We start from the raw sequence: 15,000 nt of genomic DNA on the forward strand, positions 1-15,000 counted from the left end.
CGGGGTAGAGAGGGAGCGGTGTAATTCTTGTGTTAAACTCGTCTCCGTTCTCGAGGCAAATGTGGCAATGGACACGGGAGGGGCAAGCTAAAACATATCACAAACGTCAAAAATAAGAAAACTAGTAAACGTCAAAAATAAGAAAACGAGGTCATATAGATCACGGTCCCGTGTCATCCTTGTCACGTGGCGCAAAAATATATTTAAAAAGGGAAATGCAACACGAGAACTTCCGAGGAGGTCACCCATCCTAGTACTACTCTCGCCCAACGACGCTTAACTTCGGAGTTCTGATGGGATCCGGTGCTTTAGTGCTGGTATGATCGCATCCGACATGCAACTATCTATTTGTTCCTTATGCTTGCCCCTACTACTACTGCTACTACTGCTACTACTGCTACTACTACTACTACTACTACTAGTCGTTGGGTGTCATGCGCGGTGGGAAAAATCAGAGAGGTCGTGGCGGTGCTCGTGTTGTCGGGGTAGAGAGGGAGCGGTGAAATTCTTGTGTTAAACTCGTCTCCGTTGTCGAGGCAAATGTGGCAATGGACACGGGAGGGGCAAGCTAAAACATATCACAAACGTCAAAAATAAGAAAATTAGTAAACGTCAAAAATAAGAAAACGAGGTCATATAGATCACGGTCCCGCGTCATCCTTGTCACGTGGCGCAAAAATATATTTAAAAAGGGGAATGCAACACGAGGACTTCCCAGGAGGTCACCCATCCTAGTACTACTCTCGCCCAAGCACGCTTAACTTCGGAGTTCTGATGGGATCCGCTGCTTTAGTGCTGGTATGATCGCATCCGACATGCAACTATCTATTTGTTCCTTATGCTGGCCCCTACTACTACTACTACTAGTACTACTAGTCGTTGGGTGTCATGCGCGGTGGGAAAAGTCAAAGAGGTCGTGGCGCTGCTCGTGTTGTCGGGGTAGAGAGGGAGCGGTGAAATTCTTGTGTTAAACTCGTCTCCGTTGTCGAGGCAAATGTGGCAATGGACACGGGAGGGGCAAGCTAAAACATATCACAAACGTCAAAAATAAGAAAACTAGTAAACGTCAAAAATAAGAAAACGAGGTCATATAGATCACGGTCCCGCGTCATCCTTGTCACGTGGCGCAAAAATATAGTTAAAAAGGGGAATGCAACACGAGGACTTCCCAGGAGGTCACCCATCCTAGTACTACTCTCGCCCAAGCACGCTTAACTGATGGGATCCGGTGCTTTAGTGCTGGTACGATCACATCCGACATGCAACTATCTATTTGTTCCTTATGCTTGCCCCTACTACTACTACTACTAGTACTACTACTACTACTATTACTACTACTACTACTACTACTACTACTACTAGTCGTTGGGTGTCATGCGCGGTGGGAAAAGTCACAGAGGTCGTGGCGGTGCTCGTGTTGTCGGGGTAGAGAGGGAGCGGTGAAATTCTTGTGTTAAACTCGTCTCCGTTCTCGAGGCAAATGTGGTAATGGACACGGGAGGGGCAAGCTAAAACATATCACAAACGTCAAAAATAAGAAAACTAGTAAACGTCAAAAATAAAAAACGAGGTCATATAGATCACGGTCCCGAGTCATCCATGTCATGTGGCGCAAAAATATATTTAAAAAGGGGAATGCAACACGAGGACTTCCCAGGAGGTCACCCATCCTAGTACTACTCTCGCCCAAGCACGCTTAACTTCGGAGTTCTGATGGGATCCGGTGCTTTAGTGCTGGTATGATCGCATCCGACATGCAACTATCTATTTGTTCCTTATGCTTGCCCCTACTACTACTGCTACTACTGCTACTACTGCTACTACTACTACTAGTACTACTACTAGTCGTTGGGTGTCATGCGCGGTGGGAAAAGTCAAAGAGGTCGTGGCGGTGCTCGTGTTGTCGGGGTAGAGAGGGAGCGGTGAAATTCTTGTGTTGAACTCGTCTCCGTTGTCGAGGCAAATGTGGCAATGGACACGGGAGGGGCAAGCTAAAACATACCACAAACGTCAAAAATAAGAAAACTAATAAACGTCAAAAATAAGAAAACGAGGTCATATAGATCACGGTCCCGCGTCATCCTTGTCACGTGGCGCAAAAATATATTTAAAAAGGGGAATGCAACACGAGGACTTCCCAGGAGGTCACCCATCCTAGTACAACTCTCGCCCAAGCACGATTAACTTCGAAGTTCTGATGGGATCCGGTGCTTTAGTGCTGGTATGATCGCATCCGACATGCAACTATCTATTTGTTCCTTATGCTTGCCCCTACTACTACTACTACTACTACTAGTACTACTACTACTACTACTACTACTATTACTACTACTACTACTACTACTACTAGTACTACTACTACTACTACTACTATTACTACTACTACTACTACTACTACTACTACTACTACTACTACTACTACTACTAGTCGTTGGGTGTCATGCGCGGTGGGAAAAGTCACAGAGGTCGTGGCGGTGCTCGTGTTGTCGGGGTAGAGAGGGAGCGGTGAAATTCTTGTGTTAAACTCGTCTCCGTTCTCGAGGCAAATGTGGCAATGGACACGGGAGGGGCAAGCTAAAACATATCACAAACGTCAAAAATAAGAAAACTAGTAAACGTCAAAAATAAGAAAACGAGGTCATATAGATCACGGTCCCGTGTCATCCTTGTCACGTGGCGCAAAAATATATTTAAAAAGGGAAATGCAACACGAGGACTTCCGAGGAGGTCACCCATCCTAGTACTACTCTCGCCCAAGCAAGCTTAACTTTGGAGTTCTGATGGGATCCGGTGCTTTAGTGCTGGTATGATCGCATCCGACATGCAACTATCTATTTGTTCCTTATGCTTGCCCCTACTACTACTGCTACTACTGCTACTACTACTACTACTACTACTAGTCGTTGGGTGTCATGCGCGGTGGGAAAAGTCAGAGAGGTCGTGGCGGTGCTCGTGTTGTCGGGGTAGAGAGGGAGCGGTGAAATTGTTGTGTTAAACTCGTCTCCGTTCTCGAGGCAAATGTGGTAATGGACACGGGAGGGGCAAGCTAAAACACATCACAAACGTCAAAAATAAGAAAACTAGTAAACGTCAAAAATAAAAAACGAGGTCATATAGATCACGGTCCCGAGTCATCCTTGTCATGTGGCGCAAAAATATATTTAAAAAGGGGAATGCAACACGAGGACTTCCCAGGAGGTCACCCATCCTAGTACTACTCTCGCCCAAGCACGCTTAACTTCGGAATTCTGATGGGATCCGGTGCTTTAGTGCTGGTAGGTCGCATCCGACATGCAACTATCTATTTGTTCCTTATGCTTGCCCCTACTACTACTACTACTGCTACTACTGCTACTACTACTAGTACTACTACTAGTCGTTGGGTGTCATGCGCGGTGGGAAAAGTCAAAGAGGTCGTGGCGGTGCTCGTGTTGTCGGGGTAGAGAGGGAGCGGTGAAATTCTTGTGTTAAACTCGTCTCCGTTGTCGAGGCAAATGTGGCAATGGACACGGGAGGGGCAAGCTAAAACATACCACAAACGTCAAAAATAAGAAAACTAGTAAACGTCAAAAATAAGAAAACGAGGTCATATAGATCACGGTCCCGCGTCATCCTTGTCACGTGGCGCAAAAATATATTTAAAAAGGGGAATGCAACACGAGGACTTCCCAGGAGGTCACCCATCCTAGTACTACTCTCGCCCAAGCACGCTTAACTTCGGAGTTCTGATGGGATCCGGTGCTTTAGTGCTGGTATGATCGCATCCGACATGCAACTATCTATTTGTTCCTTATGCTTGCCCCTACTACTACTACTAGTACTACTACTACTACTATTACTACTACTACTACTATTACTACTACTACTACTATTACTACTACTACTACTACTAGTACTACTACTACTACTACTATTACTACTACTACTACTACTACTACTACTACTAGTCGTTGGGTGTCATGCGCGGTGGGAAAAGTCACAGAGGTCGTGGCGGTGCTCGTGTTGTCGGGGTAGAGAGGGAGCGGTGTAATTCTTGTGTTAAACTCGTCTCCGTTCTCGAGGCAAATGTGGCAATGGACACGGGAGGGGCAAGCTAAAACATATCACAAACGTCAAAAATAAGAAAACTAGTAAACGTCAAAAATAAGAAAACGAGGTCATATAGATCACGGTCCCGTGTCATCCTTGTCACGTGGCGCAAAAATATATTTAAAAAGGGAAATGCAACACGAGAACTTCCCAGGAGGTCACCCATCCTAGTACTACTCTCGCCCAAGCACGCTTAACTTCGGAGTTCTGATGGGATCCGGTGCTTTAGTGCTGGTATGATCGCATCCGACATGCAACTATCTATTTGTTCCTTATGCTTGCCCCTACTACTACTACTACTAGTACTACTACTACTACTACTACTACTACTACTACTACTACTAGTCGTTGGGTGTCATGCGCGGTGGGAAAAGTCAGAGAGGTCGTGGCGGTGCTCGTGTTGTCGGGGTAGAGAGGGAGCGGTGAAATTGTTGTGTTAAACTCGTCTCCGTTCTCGAGGCAAATGTGGCAATGGACACGGGAGGGGCAAGCTAAAACACATCACAAACGTCAAAAATAAGAAAACTAGTAAACGTCAAAAATAAAAAACGAGGTCATATAGACCACGGTCCCGAGTCATCCTTGTCATGTGGCGCAAAAATATATTTAAAAAGGGGAATGCAACACGAGGACTTCCCAGGAGGTCACCCATCCTAGTACTACCTTCGCCCAAGCACGCTTAACTTCGGAATTCTGATGGGATCCGGTGCTTTAGTGCTGGTAGGTCGCATCCGACATGCAACTATCTATTTGTTCCTTATGCTTGCCCCTACTACTACTACTACTGCTACTACTGCTACTACTACTAGTACTACTACTAGTCGTTGGGTGTCATGCGCGGTGGGAAAAGTCAAAGAGGTCGTGGCGGTGCTCGTGTTGTCGGGGGTAGAGAGGGAGCGGTGAAATTCTTGTGTTAAACTCGTCTCCGTTGTCGAGGCAAATGTGGCAATGGACACGGGAGGGGCAAGCTAAAACATACCACAAACGTCAAAAATAAGAAAACTAGTAAACGTCAAAAATAAGAAAACGAGGTCATATAGATCACGGTCCCGCGTCATCCTTGTCACGTGGCGCAAAAATATATTTAAAAAGGGGAATGCAACACGAGGACTTCCCAGGAGGTCACCCATCCTAGTACTACTCTCGCCCAAGCACGCTTAACTTCGGAGTTTTGATGGGATCCGGTGCTTTAGTGCTGGTATGATCGCATCCGACATGCAACTATCTATTTGTTCCTTATGCTTGCCCCTACTACTACTGCTACTACTGCTACTACTACTAGTACTACTACTAGTCGTTGGGTGTCATGCGCGGTGGGAAAAGTCAAAGAGGTCGTGGCGGTGCTCGTGTTGTCGGGGTAGAGAGGGAGCGGTGAAATTCTTGTGTTAAACTCGTCTCCGTTGTCGAGGCAAATGTGGCAATGGACACGGGAGGGGCAAGCTAAAACATACCACAAACGTCAAAAATAAAAAACTAGTAAACGTCAAAAATAAGAAAACGAGGTCATATAGATCACGGTCCCGCGTCATCCTTGTCACGTGGCGCAAAAATATATTTAAAAAGGGGAATGCAACACGAGGACTTCCCAGGAGGTCACCCATCCTAGTACTACTCTCGCCCAAGCACGCTTAACTTCGGAGTTCTGATGGGATCCGGTGCTTTAGTGCTGGTATGATCGCATCCGACATGCAACTATCTATTTGTTCCTTATGCTTGCCCCTACTACTACTGCTACTACTGCTACTACCACTAGTACTACTACTAGTCGTTGGGTGTCATGCGCGGTGGGAAAAGTCAAAGAGGTCGTGGCGGTGCTCGTGTTGTCGGGGTAGAGAGGGAGCGGTGAAATTCTTGTGTTAAACTCGTCTCCGTTGTCGAGGCAAATGTGGCAATGGACACGGGAGGGGCAAGCTAAAACATACCACAAACGTCAAAAATAAGAAAACTAGTAAACGTCAAAAATAAGAAAACGAGGTCATATAGATCACGGTCCCGCGTCATCCTTGTCACGTGGCGCAAAAATATATTTAAAAAGGAGAATGCAACACGAGGACTTCCCAGGAGGTCACCCATCCTAGTACTACTCTCGCCCAAGCACGCTTAACTTCGGAGTTCTGATGGGATCCGGTGCTTTAGTGCTGGTATGATCGCATCCGACATGCTACTATCTATTTGTTCCTTATGCTTGCCCCTACTACTACTCCTACTAGTACTACTACTACTACTACTACTACTAGTACTACTACTACTACTACTACTAGTACTACTACTACTACTACTACTACTAGTACTACTACTACTACTACTATTACTACTACTACTACTACTACTACTACTACTAGTAGTCGTTGGGTGTCATGCGCGGTGGGAAAAGTCACAGAGGTCGTGGCGGTGCTCGTGTTGTCGGGGTAGAGAGGGAGCGGTGAAATTCTTGTGTTAAACTCGTCTCCGTTCTCGAGGCAAATGTGGCAATGGACACGGGAGGGGCAAGCTAAAACATATCACAAACGTCAAAAATAAGAAAACTAGTAAACGTCAAAAATAAAAAACGAGGTCATATAGATCACGGTCCCGAGTCATCCTTGTCATGTGGCGCAAAAATATATTTAAAAAGGGGAATGCAACACGAGGACTTCCCAGGAGGTCACCCATCCTAGTACTACTCTCGCCCAAGCACGCTTAACTTCGGAGTTCTGATGGGATCCGCTGCTTTAGTGCTGGTATGATCGCATCCGACATGCAACTATCTATTTGTTCCTTATGCTTGCCCCTACTACTACTGCTACTACTGCTACTACTGCTACTACTGCTACTACTACTAGTACTACTACTAGTCGTTGGGTGTCATGCGCGGTGGGAAAAGTCAAAGAGGTCGTGGCGGTGCTCGTGTTGTCGGGGTAGAGAGGGAGCGGTGAAATTCTTGTGTTATACTCGTCTCCGTTGTCGAGGCAAATGTGGCAATGGACACGGGAGGGGCAAGCTAAAACATACCACAAACGTCAAAAATAAGAAAACTAGTAAACGTCAAAAATAAGAAAACGAGGTCATATAGATCACGGTCCCGCGTCATCCTTGTCACGTGGCGCAAAAATATATTTAAAAAGGGGAATGCAACACGAGGACTTCCCACGAGGTCACCCATCCTAGTACTACTCTCGCCCAAGCACGCTTTACTTCGGAGTTCTGATGGGATCCGGTGCTTTAGTGCTGGTATGATCGCATCCGACATGCAACTATCTATTTGTTCCTTATGCTTGCCCCTACTACTACTGCTACTACTGCTACTACTGCTACTACTGCTACTACTGCTACTACTACTACTACTACTACTACTAGTCGTTGGGTGTCTTGCGCGGTGGGAAAAGTCACAGAGGTCGTGGCGGTGCTCGTGTTGTCGGGGTAGAGAGGGAGCGGTGTAATTCTTGTGTTAAACTCGTCTCCGTTCTCGAGGCAAATGTGGCAATGGACACGGGAGGGGCAAGCTAAAACATATCACAAACGTCAAAAATAACAAAACTAGTAAACGTCAAAAATAAGAAAACGAGGTCATATAGATCACGGTCCCGTGTCATCCTTGTCACGTGGCGCAAAAATATATTTAAAAAGGGAAATGCAACACGAGAACTTCCCAGGAGGTCACCCATCCTAGTACTACTCTCGCCCAAGCACGCTTAACTTCGGAGTTCTGATGGGATCCGCTGCTTTAGTGCTGGTATGATCGCATCCGACATGCAACTATCTATTTGTTCCTTATGCTTGCCCCTACTACTACTGCTACTACTGCTACTACTGCTACTACTACTACTACTACTACTACTAGTCGTTGGGTGTCATGCGCGGTGGGAAAAGTCAAAGAGGTCGTGGCGGTGCTCGTGTTGTCGGGGTAGAGAGGGAGCGGTGAAATTCTTGTGTTAAACTCGTCTCCGTTGTCGAGGCAAATGTGGCAATGGACCCGGGAGGGGCAAGCTAAAACTTATCACAAACGTCAAAAATAAGAAAACTAGTAAACATCAAAAATAAGAAAACGAGGTCATATAGATCACGGTCCCGCGTCATCCTTGTCACGTGGCGCAAAAATATATTTAAAAAGGGGAATGCAACACGAGGACTTCCCAGGAGGTCAACAATCCTAGTACTACTCTCGCCCAAGCACGCTTAACTTCGGAGTTCTGATGGGATCCGGTGCTTTAGTGCTGGTATGATCGCATCCGACATGCAACTATCTATTTGTTCCTTATGCTTGCCCCTACTACTACTGCTACTACTGCTACTACTGCTACTACTACTACTACTACTACTACTACTACTACTACTAGTCGTTGGGTGTCATGCGCGGTGGGAAAAGTCACAGAGGTCGTGGCGGTGCTCGTGTTGTCGGGGTAGAGAGGGAGCGGTGTAATTCTTGTGTTAAACTCGTCTCCGTTCTCGAGGCAAATGTGGCAATGGACACGGGAGGGGCAAGCTAAAACATATCACAAACGTCAAAAATAAGAAAACTAGTAAACGTCAAAAATAAGAAAACGAGGTCATATAGATCACGGTCCCGTGTCATCCTTGTCACGTGGCGCAAAAATATATTTAAAAAGGGAAATGCAACACGAGAACTTCCCAGGAGGTCACCCATCCTAGTACTACTCTCGCCCAAGCACGCTTAACTTCGGAGTTCTAATGGGATCCGTTGCTTTAGTGCTGGTATCATCGCATCCGACATGCAACTATCTATTTGTTCCTTATGCTTGCCCCTACTACTACTGCTACTACTGCTACTACTGCTACTACTACTAGTACTACTACTAGTCGTTGGGTGTCATGCGCGGTGGGAAAAGTCAAAGAGGTCGTGGCGGTGCTCGTGTTGTCGGGGTAGAGAGGGAGCGGTGAAATTCTTGTGTTATACTCGTCTCCGTTGTCGAGGCAAATGTGGCAATGGACACGGGAGGGGCAAGCTAAAACATACCACAAACGTCAAAAATAAGAAAACTAGTAAACGTCAAAAATAAGAAAACGAGGTCATATAGATCACGGTCCCGCGTCATCCTTGTCACGTGGCGCAAAAATATATTTAAAAAGGGGAATGCAACACGAGGACTTCCCAGGAGGTCACCCATCCTAGTACTACTCTCGCCCGAGCACGCTTTACTTCGGAGTTCTGATGGGATCCGGTGCTTTAGTGCTGGTATGATCGCATCCGACATGCAACTATCTATTTGTTCCTTATGCTTGCCCCTACTACTACTGCTACTACTGCTACTACTGCTACTACTGCTACTACTACTACTACTACTACTACTACTACTACTACTACTACTACTACTAGTCGTTGGGTGTCTTGCGCGGTGGGAAAAGTCACAGAGGTCGTGGCGGTGCTCGTGTTGTGGGGATAGAGAGGGAGCGGTGTAATTCTTGTGTTAAACTCGTCTCCGTTCTCGAGGCAAATGTGGCAATGGACACGGGAGGGGCAAGCTAAAACATATCACAAACGTCAAAAATAACAAAACTAGTAAACGTCAAAAATAAGAAAACGAGGTCATATAGATCACGGTCCCGTGTCATCCTTGTCACGTGGCGCAAAAATATATTTAAAAAGGGAAATGCAACACGAGAACTTCCCAGGAGGTCACCCATCCTAGTACTACTCTCGCCCAAGCACGCTTAACTTCGGAGTTCTGATGGGATCCGCTGCTTTAGTGCTGGTATGATCGCATCCGACATGCAACTATCTATTTGTTCCTTATGCTTGCCCCTACTACTACTGCTACTACTGCTACTACTGCTACTACTACTACTACTACTACTACTAGTCGTTGGGTGTCATGCGAGGTGGGAAAAGTCAAAGAGGTCGTGGCGGTGCTCGTGTTGTCGGGGTAGAGAGGGAGCGGTGAAATTCTTGTGTTAAACTCGTCTCCGTTGTCGAGGCAAATGTGGCAATGGACCCGGGAGGGGCAAGCTAAAACATATCACAAACGTCAAAAATAAGAAAACTAGTAAACGTCAAAAATAAGAAAACGAGGTCATATAGATCACGGTCCCGCGTCATCCTTGTCACGTGGCGCAAAAATATATTTAAAAAGGGGAATGCAACACGAGGACTTCCCAGGAGGTCAACAATCCTAGTACTACTCTCGCCCAAGCACGCTTAACTTCGGAGTTCTGATGGGATCCGGTGCTTTAGTGCTGGTATGATCGCATCCGACATGCAACTATCTATTTGTTCCTTATGCTTGCCCCTACTACTACTACTACTAGTACTACTACTACTACTACTACTACTACTACTACTAGTCGTTGGGTGTCATGCGCGGTGGGAAAAGTCACAGAGGTCGTGGCGGTGCTCGTGTTGTCGGGGTAGAGAGAGAGCGGTGAAATTCTTGTGTTAAACTCGTCTCCGTTGTCGAGGCAAATGTGGCAATGGACACGGGAGGGGCAAGCTAAAACATATCACAAACGTCAAAAATAAGAAAACTAGTAAACGTCAAAAATAAGAAAACATAGGTCATATAGATCACGGTCCCGCGTCATCCTTGTCACGTGGCGCAAAAATATATTTAAAAAGGGGAATGCAACACGAGGACTTCCCAGGAGGTCACCCATCCTAGTACTACTCTCGCCCAAGCACGCTTAACTTCGGAATTCTAATGGGATCCGGTGCTTTAGTGCTCGTATGATCGCATCCGACATGCAACTATCTATTTGTTCCTTATGCTTGCCCCTACTACTACTACTACTACTACTACTAGTACTAGTACTACTACTACTACTACTACTACTACCAGTACTACTACTACTACTACTACTACCAGTACTACTACTAGTACTAGTACTACTACTACTACTACTACTACTACTACCAGTACTACTACTACTACTACTACTACTACTACTACTACTACTACTACTACTACTAGTCGTTGGTTGTCATGCGCGGTGGGAAAAGTCACACAGGTCGTGGCGGTGCTCGTGTTGTCGGGGTAGAGAGGGAGCGGTGAAATTCTTGTGTTAAACTCGTCTCCGTTGTCGAGGCAAGTGTGGCAATGGACACGGGAGGGGCAAGCTAAAACATATCACAAACGTCAAAAATAAGAAAACTAGTAAACATCAAAAAAAAAAGAAAACGAGGTCATATAGATCACGGTCCCGCGTCATCCTTGTCACGTGGCGCAAAAATATATTTAAAAAGGGGAATGCAACACGAGGACTTCCCAGGAGGTCACCCATCCTAGTACTACTCTCGCCCAAGCACGCTTTACTTCGGAGTTCTGATGGGATCCGGTGCTTTAGTGCTGGTATGATCGCATACGACATGCAATTATCTATTTGTTCCTTATGCTTGCCCCTACTACTACTGCTACTACTGCTACTACTGCTACTACTACTACTACTACTACTACTACTACTACTACTACTACTACTACTACTAGTCGTTGGGTGTCATACGCGGTGGGAAAAGTCACAGAGGTCGTGGCGGTGCTCGTGTTGTCGGGGTAGAGAGGGAGCGGTGTAATTCTTGTGTTAAACTCGTCTCCGTTCTCGAGGAAAATGTGGCAATGGACACGGGAGGGGCAAGCTAGAACATATCACAAACGTCAAGAATAAGAAAACTAGTAAACGTCAAAAATAAGAAAACGAGGTCATATAGATCACGGTCCCGTGTCATCCTTGTCACGTGGCGCAAAAATATATTTAAAAAGGGAAATGCAACACGAGAACTTCCCAGGAGGTCACCCATCCTAGTACTACTCTCGCCCAAGCACGCTTAACTTCGGAGTTCTAATGGGATCCGCTGCTTTAGTGCTGGTATGATCGCATCCGACATGCAACTATCTATTTGTTCCTTATGCTTGCCCCTACTACTACTGCTACTACTGCTACTACTACTAGTACTACTACTAGTCGTTGGGTGTCATGCGCGGTGGGAAAAGTCAAAGAGGTCGTGGCGGTGCTCGTGTTGTCGGGGTAGAGAGGGAGCGGTGAAATTCTTGTGTTATACTCGTCTCCGTTGTCGAGGCAAATGTGGCAATGGACACGGGAGGGGCAAGCTAAAACATACCACAAACGTCAAAAATAAGAAAACTAGTAAACGTCAAAAATAAGAAAACGAGGTCATATAGATCACGGTCCCGCGTCATCCTTGTCACGTGGCGCAAAAATATATTTAAAAAGGGGAATGCAACACGAGGACTTCCCAGGAGGTCACCCATCCTAGTACTACTCTCGCCCAAGCACGCTTTACTTCGGAGTTCTGATGGGATCCGGTGCTTTAGTGCTGGTATGATCGCATCCGACATGCAACTATCTATTTGTTCCTTATGCTTGCCCCTACTACTACTGCTACTACTGCTACTACTGCTACTACTACTACTACTACTACTACTACTAGTAGTCGTTGGGTGTCATGCGCGGTGGGAAAAGTCACAGAGGTCGTGGCGGTGCTCGTGTTGTCGGGGTAGAGAGGGAGCGGTGTAATTCTTGTGTTAAACTCGTCTCCGTTCTCGAGGCAAATGTGGCAATGGACACGGGAGGGGCAAGCTAAAACATATCACAAACGTCAAAAATAAGAAAACTAGTAAACGTCAAAAATAAGAAAACGAGGTCATATAGATCACGGTCCCGTGTCATCCTTGTCACGTGGCGCAAAAATATATTTAAAAAGGGAAATGCAACACGAGAACTTCCCAGGAGGTCACCCATCCTAGTACTACTCTCGCCCAAGCACGCTTAACTTCGGAGTTCTGATGGGATCCGCTGCTTTAGTGCTGGTATGATCACATCCGACATGCAACTATCTATTTGTTCCTTATGCTTGCCCCTACTACTACTGCTACTACTGCTACTACTTCTACTACTACTACTACTACTACTACTACTAGTCGTTGGGTGTCATGCGCGGTGGGAAAACTCAAAGAGGTCGTGGCGGTGCTCGTGTTGTCGGGGTAGAGAGGGAGCGGTGAAATTCTTGTGTTAAACTCGTCTCCGTTGTCGAGGCAAATGTGGCAATGGACCCGGGAGGGGCAAGCTAAAACATATCACAAACGTCAAAAATAAGAAAACTAGTAAACGTCAAAAATAAGAAAACGAGGTCATATAGATCACGGTCCCGCGTCATCCTTGTCACGTGGCGCAAAAATATATTTAAAAAGGGGAATGCAACACGAGGACTTCCCAGGAGGTCAACAATCCTAGTACTACTCTCGCCCAAGCACGCTTAACTTCGGAGTTCTGATGGGATCCGGTGCTTTAGTGCTGGTATGATCGCATCCGACATGCAACTATCTATTTGTTCCTTATGCTTGCCCCTACTACTACTACTACTAGTACTACTACTACTACTACTACTACTACTACTACTACTACTACTAGTCGTTGGGTGTCATGCGCGGTGGGAAAAGTCACAGAGGTCGTGGCGGTGCTCGTGTTGTCGGGGTAGAGAGGGAGCGGTGAAATTCTTGTGTTAAACTCGTCTCCGTTGTCGAGGCAAATGTGGCAATGGACACGGGAGGGGCAAGCTAAAACATATCACAAACGTCAAAAATAAGAAAACGAGGTCATATAGATCACGGTCCCGCGTCATCCTTGTCACGTGGCGCAAAAATATATTTAAAAAGGGGAATGCAACACGAGGACTTCCCAGGAGGTCAACAATCCTAGTACTACTCTCGCCCAAGCACGCTTAACTTCGGAGTTCTGATGGGATCCGGTGCTTTAGTGCTGGTATGATCGCATCCGACATGCAACTATCTATTTGTTCCTTATGCTTGCCCCTACTACTACTACTACTAGTACTACTACTACTACTACTACTACTACTACTAGTCGTTGGGTGTCATGCGCGGTGGGAAAAGTCACAGAGGTCGTGGCGGTGCTCGTGTTGTCGGGGTAGAGAGGTAGCGGTGAAATTCTTGTGTTAAACTCGTCTCCGTTGTCGAGGCAAATGTGGCAATGGACACGGGAGGGGCAAGCTAAAACATATCACAAACGTCAAAAATAAGAAAACTAGTAAACGTCAAAAATAAGAAAACATAGGTCATATAGATCACGGTCCCGCGTCATCCTTGTCACGTGGCGCAAAAATATATTTAAAAAGGGGAATGCAACACGAGGACTTCCCAGGAGGTCACCCATCCTAGTACTACTCTCGCCCAAGCACGCTTAACTTCGGAATTCTAATGGGATACGGTGCTTTAGTGCTCGTATGATCGCATCCGACATGCAACTATCTATTTGTTCCTTATGCTTGCCCCTACTACTACTACTACTACTGCTACTACTGCTACTACTACTACGAGTACTAGTACTACTACTACTACTACTACTACTACTACTACCAGTACTACTACTATTACTACTACTACTACTACTACTAGTACTAGTACTACTACTACTACTACCAGTACTACTACTACTACTACTACTACTACTACTACTACTACTACTACTACTACTACTACTACTAGTCGTTGGGTGTCATGCGCGGTGGGAAAAGTCACACAGGTCGTGGCGGTGCTCGTGTTGTCGGGGTAGAGAGGGAGCGGTGAAATTCTTGTGTTAAACTCGTCTCCGTTGTCGAGGCAAGTGTGGCAATGGACACGGGAGGGGCAAGCTAAAACATATCACAAACGTCAAAAATAAGAAAACTAGTAAACATAAAAAAAAAAAGAAAACGAGGTCATATAGATCACGGTCCCGCGTCATCCTTGTCACGTGGCGCAAAAATATATTTAAAAAGGGGAATGCAACACGAGGACTTCCGAGGAGGTCACCCATCCTAGTACTACTCTCGCCCAAGCACGCTTAACTTCGGAGTTCTGATGGGATCCGATGCTTTAGTGCTGGTATGATCGCATCCGACATGCAACTATCTATGCTACTACTACTACTACTACTACTACTACTACTACTACTACTACTACTACTAGT

The 15,000-nt window shown here is 46.0% G+C and overlaps 29 non-coding genes and 1 pseudogene across 29 annotated transcripts; all 30 read right to left on the reverse strand.

Annotated features, from left to right (window-relative positions):
• Positions 1–212: 212 nt before the first annotated feature.
• LOC123416396 lies at positions 213–331 on the reverse strand. The gene has a single exon (XR_006616059.1). It is a non-coding gene; the product is annotated as a 5S ribosomal RNA (ribosomal RNA).
• A 362-nt stretch (positions 332–693) lies between these two features.
• Positions 694–812, reverse strand: LOC123415407. Its single transcript, XR_006615128.1, has one exon. It is a non-coding gene; the product is annotated as a 5S ribosomal RNA (ribosomal RNA).
• A 335-nt stretch (positions 813–1,147) lies between these two features.
• LOC123416558 lies at positions 1,148–1,256 on the reverse strand (annotated as a pseudogene).
• A 376-nt stretch (positions 1,257–1,632) lies between these two features.
• Positions 1,633–1,751, reverse strand: LOC123415606. Its single transcript, XR_006615316.1, has one exon. It is a non-coding gene; the product is annotated as a 5S ribosomal RNA (ribosomal RNA).
• Positions 1,752–2,116: 365 nt separating this feature from the next.
• LOC123416002 lies at positions 2,117–2,235 on the reverse strand. The gene has a single exon (XR_006615688.1). It is a non-coding gene; the product is annotated as a 5S ribosomal RNA (ribosomal RNA).
• A 464-nt stretch (positions 2,236–2,699) lies between these two features.
• LOC123416305 lies at positions 2,700–2,818 on the reverse strand. Its single transcript, XR_006615974.1, has one exon. It is a non-coding gene; the product is annotated as a 5S ribosomal RNA (ribosomal RNA).
• Positions 2,819–3,170: 352 nt separating this feature from the next.
• LOC123416222 lies at positions 3,171–3,288 on the reverse strand. Its single transcript, XR_006615896.1, has one exon. It is a non-coding gene; the product is annotated as a 5S ribosomal RNA (ribosomal RNA).
• Positions 3,289–3,647: 359 nt separating this feature from the next.
• LOC123415618 lies at positions 3,648–3,766 on the reverse strand. Its single transcript, XR_006615328.1, has one exon. It is a non-coding gene; the product is annotated as a 5S ribosomal RNA (ribosomal RNA).
• A 452-nt stretch (positions 3,767–4,218) lies between these two features.
• Positions 4,219–4,337, reverse strand: LOC123416687. Its single transcript, XR_006616293.1, has one exon. It is a non-coding gene; the product is annotated as a 5S ribosomal RNA (ribosomal RNA).
• Positions 4,338–4,704: 367 nt separating this feature from the next.
• On the reverse strand, positions 4,705–4,822 carry LOC123416376. Its single transcript, XR_006616041.1, has one exon. It is a non-coding gene; the product is annotated as a 5S ribosomal RNA (ribosomal RNA).
• A 360-nt stretch (positions 4,823–5,182) lies between these two features.
• On the reverse strand, positions 5,183–5,301 carry LOC123415472. The gene has a single exon (XR_006615190.1). It is a non-coding gene; the product is annotated as a 5S ribosomal RNA (ribosomal RNA).
• A 352-nt stretch (positions 5,302–5,653) lies between these two features.
• On the reverse strand, positions 5,654–5,772 carry LOC123415631. The gene has a single exon (XR_006615340.1). It is a non-coding gene; the product is annotated as a 5S ribosomal RNA (ribosomal RNA).
• A 353-nt stretch (positions 5,773–6,125) lies between these two features.
• Positions 6,126–6,244, reverse strand: LOC123416625. Its single transcript, XR_006616235.1, has one exon. It is a non-coding gene; the product is annotated as a 5S ribosomal RNA (ribosomal RNA).
• A 460-nt stretch (positions 6,245–6,704) lies between these two features.
• LOC123415409 lies at positions 6,705–6,823 on the reverse strand. Its single transcript, XR_006615129.1, has one exon. It is a non-coding gene; the product is annotated as a 5S ribosomal RNA (ribosomal RNA).
• Positions 6,824–7,194: 371 nt separating this feature from the next.
• LOC123416923 lies at positions 7,195–7,313 on the reverse strand. Its single transcript, XR_006616517.1, has one exon. It is a non-coding gene; the product is annotated as a 5S ribosomal RNA (ribosomal RNA).
• A 383-nt stretch (positions 7,314–7,696) lies between these two features.
• Positions 7,697–7,815, reverse strand: LOC123415605. Its single transcript, XR_006615315.1, has one exon. It is a non-coding gene; the product is annotated as a 5S ribosomal RNA (ribosomal RNA).
• A 365-nt stretch (positions 7,816–8,180) lies between these two features.
• On the reverse strand, positions 8,181–8,299 carry LOC123416017. The gene has a single exon (XR_006615702.1). It is a non-coding gene; the product is annotated as a 5S ribosomal RNA (ribosomal RNA).
• Positions 8,300–8,676: 377 nt separating this feature from the next.
• On the reverse strand, positions 8,677–8,795 carry LOC123415996. Its single transcript, XR_006615683.1, has one exon. It is a non-coding gene; the product is annotated as a 5S ribosomal RNA (ribosomal RNA).
• Positions 8,796–9,157: 362 nt separating this feature from the next.
• Positions 9,158–9,276, reverse strand: LOC123415234. Its single transcript, XR_006614954.1, has one exon. It is a non-coding gene; the product is annotated as a 5S ribosomal RNA (ribosomal RNA).
• A 398-nt stretch (positions 9,277–9,674) lies between these two features.
• Positions 9,675–9,793, reverse strand: LOC123415607. Its single transcript, XR_006615317.1, has one exon. It is a non-coding gene; the product is annotated as a 5S ribosomal RNA (ribosomal RNA).
• A 365-nt stretch (positions 9,794–10,158) lies between these two features.
• Positions 10,159–10,277, reverse strand: LOC123416018. The gene has a single exon (XR_006615703.1). It is a non-coding gene; the product is annotated as a 5S ribosomal RNA (ribosomal RNA).
• Positions 10,278–10,640: 363 nt separating this feature from the next.
• On the reverse strand, positions 10,641–10,759 carry LOC123416083. The gene has a single exon (XR_006615764.1). It is a non-coding gene; the product is annotated as a 5S ribosomal RNA (ribosomal RNA).
• Positions 10,760–11,264: 505 nt separating this feature from the next.
• LOC123415238 lies at positions 11,265–11,383 on the reverse strand. The gene has a single exon (XR_006614958.1). It is a non-coding gene; the product is annotated as a 5S ribosomal RNA (ribosomal RNA).
• Positions 11,384–11,775: 392 nt separating this feature from the next.
• LOC123415776 lies at positions 11,776–11,894 on the reverse strand. Its single transcript, XR_006615474.1, has one exon. It is a non-coding gene; the product is annotated as a 5S ribosomal RNA (ribosomal RNA).
• Positions 11,895–12,247: 353 nt separating this feature from the next.
• LOC123416806 lies at positions 12,248–12,366 on the reverse strand. Its single transcript, XR_006616407.1, has one exon. It is a non-coding gene; the product is annotated as a 5S ribosomal RNA (ribosomal RNA).
• Positions 12,367–12,737: 371 nt separating this feature from the next.
• On the reverse strand, positions 12,738–12,856 carry LOC123415824. Its single transcript, XR_006615521.1, has one exon. It is a non-coding gene; the product is annotated as a 5S ribosomal RNA (ribosomal RNA).
• Positions 12,857–13,224: 368 nt separating this feature from the next.
• LOC123416019 lies at positions 13,225–13,343 on the reverse strand. Its single transcript, XR_006615704.1, has one exon. It is a non-coding gene; the product is annotated as a 5S ribosomal RNA (ribosomal RNA).
• A 346-nt stretch (positions 13,344–13,689) lies between these two features.
• Positions 13,690–13,808, reverse strand: LOC123416020. The gene has a single exon (XR_006615705.1). It is a non-coding gene; the product is annotated as a 5S ribosomal RNA (ribosomal RNA).
• Positions 13,809–14,168: 360 nt separating this feature from the next.
• On the reverse strand, positions 14,169–14,287 carry LOC123416418. Its single transcript, XR_006616079.1, has one exon. It is a non-coding gene; the product is annotated as a 5S ribosomal RNA (ribosomal RNA).
• Positions 14,288–14,810: 523 nt separating this feature from the next.
• On the reverse strand, positions 14,811–14,929 carry LOC123415712. The gene has a single exon (XR_006615415.1). It is a non-coding gene; the product is annotated as a 5S ribosomal RNA (ribosomal RNA).
• Between the last annotated feature and the right edge of the window lie 71 nt (positions 14,930–15,000).

Source organism: Hordeum vulgare, unplaced genomic scaffold, assembly GCF_904849725.1.
Source record: "Hordeum vulgare subsp. vulgare unplaced genomic scaffold, MorexV3_pseudomolecules_assembly, whole genome shotgun sequence".
Classification (NCBI taxonomy): domain Eukaryota; kingdom Viridiplantae; phylum Streptophyta; class Magnoliopsida; order Poales; family Poaceae; genus Hordeum; species Hordeum vulgare.